This window comes from Egretta garzetta, unplaced genomic scaffold, assembly GCF_000687185.1.
Source record: "Egretta garzetta isolate BGI_Z169 unplaced genomic scaffold, ASM68718v1 scaffold105, whole genome shotgun sequence".
NCBI lineage: Eukaryota > Metazoa > Chordata > Aves > Pelecaniformes > Ardeidae > Egretta > Egretta garzetta.
Window position 1 is genome coordinate 1406537 of NW_009259598.1, and position 4755 is coordinate 1411291.

Genomic DNA, 4755 nt, shown 5'->3' on the forward strand with positions numbered 1-4755 from the left:
ACCCCCTGCCCTGGGTCGGGCACTGAGAGATAAACAAGCCTTTGGGGAGGGAACCAAGCAGCTGGTGACTGTCCTGCCTCGATTCCCCAAGGTACCACACGCTGAAAGCTTTGCACTTTCTGCTGGGACAGCAGGGGGGGCAGGAGGATGCCCCCGCACAGCTCTGTCCTGAGCCAGGACTGCAGTCGGAGGAGCCGAGCTCGGCCAGGCAGTGTGATGGGAACTGCTGACTGGGGGAGGCACTGGGGCTGCTTTGGAGGCCACCACTCTCTGCTCCCAGGGTGGTTTGGCCGGAGAGCCTGATGGAGCCAGATGTGCTGTGGTGGGAATTGGGGCTGCCCCTTCCCCCCCCAACCCTGCCACGAGTTGCCCAGCTCAGAGTCCAGCCGGTGTTGGATTCCCCCTCACTGTGGAGCCCCACAGGCAGCAGGAGGTGGGGAAGGACGTCCCAGTCCACCCGGGTGTGTGCCCAGCCCTTCTCTTACCTGGGAAGCAGAGCAGCAGGAGGAGGAGGATCCTCAGCTCCATGGCCGTCCTCAAGCCCAGGGAAAGGGCATTGCTGGGGGCTGCCCACCGTGTCCCGTTCAACAGCGTCTGCCCCGTGAGCCCTCCTGTGTCACAGCGACGCTGCTGGAGGAAGCGCCTGAGGTCTTGCTTTCCCACGGAAATCCTCGTCACATTTTGCTACAAGACCGATATTAAGATAATTTCAGGGTGCTACTGGGGAAGTGGCTGAAAGCAGAATTCGGCCTGTGCTGATGGCAAAGGCCCTTTGCTGCTCTTGCCTGCCCATCATCACACTCTGTCCTCACACTAGTGGCAGTCGGGCACAGACCTTTGCCCTGGTGTATCCCTCCTCTCTGAGCTCCCAGGGTGTCCTCCACTCAGCCCCTCGCTGGAAAGTCTCCTCAAAGCCCGGGTGGCCGTGCCTCCAGGGCTGTGCCTGCATGGACCCTCCCCCGAGCCGTGCCGGGCCCTTTGGGATCCCCTATCACCACCCCCACCACCCCCGGCAGTCCCCTTGTGCCCTGGGCTCTGCCATGCACAGAGCCCTCATGGTCCCTACCTCCAGAGTGCCCAGCTGGACAAACCAGACCAGAACCCTCTGGCTTTTGCACATTACATAGTAATGTCTCCACGGTCACAACTAAAGTGATTTTAACAATGCAAATATTGAAATAATTTATTCAAAGGAGCTACTGACATGACTGACTCTTGGCTCACTGTGAAAATCGACAGATAAACACAGCTTCCCATCTCTGCATGTCCTTTTCGTTCCCCAGTATAATTCAGGAACTGGGGATGATAGGGTGAGGGAACTGGGAGTCAGGAGCAGCCTAGCAGGTAAAAAGAATGGCAGAGTACAGAGAGCAGAGAACAGCTGGAGTGGGTGGGGCAGCAAGCCTGGGAAGTGACTTCTTCTGCAAGGAAAATGAGGAGAAAGGAGTTTCTCCAATTTTTTTTTTTTTTTTTAAAAAGAGACACTCACCTATGAAAACAGGCACCTTAATTCCCTTTATTTGGAAGAGGTGAGAGTCATCATTAAGAGCATGCCCAGTATCTTGTACTGTGAGCTTCTCCACGGTCATGCCAAGAACTTCTCTCTGGGTCACATCATTTATGGTGCATCCTCCATTCTGAGTGTTACTCTCATTCTGACTGCACTTGTCTTTTTGCACCAGGGTTTCTGCACAGCCTTGTAATCTTGCATGTTGTATGGCCACTCAGCAGAGAGACTTCATGTCCTTAGTTACATATCCTTGGGTTTCTGGAAAAGGTCAAACTGGTTAGTAAGGTCCAGAGAAAATGTCCAATTATATCCATTTCCTGCAATTAGAATAAGCACAATATTGTAATCCAATTCATACACATTTTAGCTACAGGAGGATCGAATTGAACTGGGATGCTGAATAAAAAATAAATACCTGAAATATTCTGTCCTTCTGAAGAAGTTTTAGAATAATATAATCATGTTCCCAAACAAAGCAAAGCTTGTTGTAACAGAAACATCAGGAGTCTTTGCTCTGAATTTGTCAGCTGAGTTGGTGATCAGAGAAAACCAGCCAGGACAGATCAAACAGCCAAGATTTTTATGAGGCACCTTATGTACAAGTAATTACTAAACCAACTTTTTGCCTGGAAAGGAAATGGCAGTGGTGATATTACAAAAGTCTATAAAATCAGGAATAGCAGGGAGATTGAGAACGGGAGCAATAATTCACTGTCTGTTATAAGAAGGAAGTCACTAGTTAGGAGACAAGGAGAAAAGGAAATTCCCCATGCAGGCATCAAGCGTGGAGCTCACTGCTATCATATGCCGAAAAGTTTTTATGTGTCAGCAGCATGAGTAGATGAATTAAAGAGAAAAAAAGAATTTAGCCATTGCTATTATAACAAAAATATCCTCTCCAGAAAATCACTGGAGGCTGGGAAAGTATTCTGGAGAGCTGTTTCTATGCGCTTTCTGGTTTTGTACTCCTTCCTAATTATCTGCTTCAGCCAGTGTTGGAGGCCTTTGGTCTGACCTACTATGGCTGTTCTTATGATTCCTCAGTAAGCTGGGAGAATGTAATACAAACCACTGAAAAGGTATGCAGAGAAAGTGAGGCAGAAATGTACACAATGCCCCACATTTCTTTAAAAAGAAGCACTCACTTTTGGAAACAGAATCTCAGTTATTTGGGTAAACTGAGAACCTGTACAGTGTCCACACCAGTACACTCCTGAGTCTTCAACTTGTAGCTTCTGCATTGTGACAGTGATTGTCACCTTCTGGGTGTCATCAAGTGTAGTGCTTCTCTCAGAATGAACCTTGTTTTGATATGCTGATAGGTAGTAATCGGTGCTGACCAAGATTATCACATTTACCTTTCCTTCAGCACCAGGCTTTCCTTGTAGTGTTGTAGTTCTGGATGTTATAGGGACATACAACAGACTCTTCAGCTCCACGGCAGAGTGGTATTGGACCACTGTAGAACATAAGAACCACAGTATGAATCCCAGCTAAGAGCCACAATGACACATCTTCCATGGATGACATATCCACTATGGGATAAAGTCTTCACAGGTGAAATCCAGAGCCTGGCTTCAGCTGGGACCTCGGTCCTCTGTACCGCACACACCGCCTGCTCTCTGCCTTTCCCATGACAACTTATTTTCCTACAGTGTCCCAAGTTCTGACAGGAAAAAGCTGCTGGATTCAGGTATAGTCACAATTTTAAGATATAAGCACCCCATCGCTCCTTTCCTGTTACCACCATCACAGCAGAGCTGGGAGAAACTGTGTTCACAGCTGAGCAGCCTCAGCCCATTATCAAATGAGTTAGTATAAAAACTCTGGTAGAGGGAGCTATTCCCTTCTTTAGGCTTTGTGGAAGAATCTAGTAAGCTAGGAGTTGTTGAGTAAATTTTTAGGTTATCTTATCTGAAGTTGTGCTTTTGGGGACGGGGGAAGCCTCTTGCAAAAATATTTGAGAGAATGTAAAATTAAGGTAAGCATTAAAATAACTTGTCCTTTTTTCACAGAAATGGAGGAAAAGGAGACTAATGTAACAAATGTTAACAGCATTTTGTTTGAATTCTTGGTCTGAGGAGTGTGTGATCTAGCAATAAGGTAACAAAAGGTTAGGGAGAAGAGGAGTCTGGGGAACATGCAAATGTTTCTCCCACATTTCATGGTGATTTGTCATATGCATGGTTTTTCTAGCCATTATTTTTGTCGTGTCTGCCTGTTTACCAGCACAAACCTTGTAGTAAATAACAGAGAGCAAGGGTTGGGAAAGGGACTGTAAGAGAGCAGACAGCGGAGCATTTGCAGAAGCAGTTCTGCAGTGTTTCTCGTGGTGTGGGTCTGTCTGTGCCCTGTGCAGTGTCAAGAGTTGTGCAAGAGGATAAAGCGCCAGGCTGGCAGAGGGAATGCTGTCTCGGTGCTGGCTTATGAACATTTCCCTGTTCAAGAGGCCACATAGGGAGGACAGACTTCTAGCCATATTTTCAAAATTCCCAGTATTGGCTCTCTCCACTGAAAAAGAAGAGAAGGAATGTTGTATCTCAACATCTGTCTGCATTGCTAATAGGAAAATGGAGTCTTTTCCTTATTCCAAATTAATTTTTTACTGTATTGTAAGGGATAACACAAATTTCAGTAGAAAATTTGATCTTTCACAGAGAGCAAATATATTTTTGGGTTAAAAAAATCACAAATTTGCACTAACGTATAGTTTTCCTCAACCAAAGATTGCTGACTGTCTGTGAAGACTTGGTGTAGAAATTGTTCTTTATGTTGTAGTGTTGAGAGATTCCTTGGTTTTAGTCTGTCCTGCTTGAGAGCGTAAGTCAGAAACAGTCCCTTAAAAACCCAGAGAAATTGTGCTGTGTGGCTTGGTGCCAGCTTCGCTGTAGTTCTGCACAAGTTCTTGTGGTGGCTGGTGGGTTCAGTGGGTGTATTTGAGAGAAAGAGAGGGATCAGGCAGGGAACTGTGGTCGTCAAAAGATGAGGAGATTCCCCAGCTTTGATTACAGCTTAGTACTGTGCTCAGGGACAGATCTTTTCAGACCTATTCAAGCTTTGTGTCTAGAGATACAGTGAGCACAAATATATATGGAATTATATTCCCTCTGTGGAATAGTTAACAGGCCTGAGCTGGCTCTGTGGAGGCTTCAAAAGACTGAGGATATAAAGGTTTGGTAAGGAAACAGAAGACTGTGTCAGTTGTGTGTGATAGTAAATCTGTGCTAGTCATTCGTGGGGGCTGC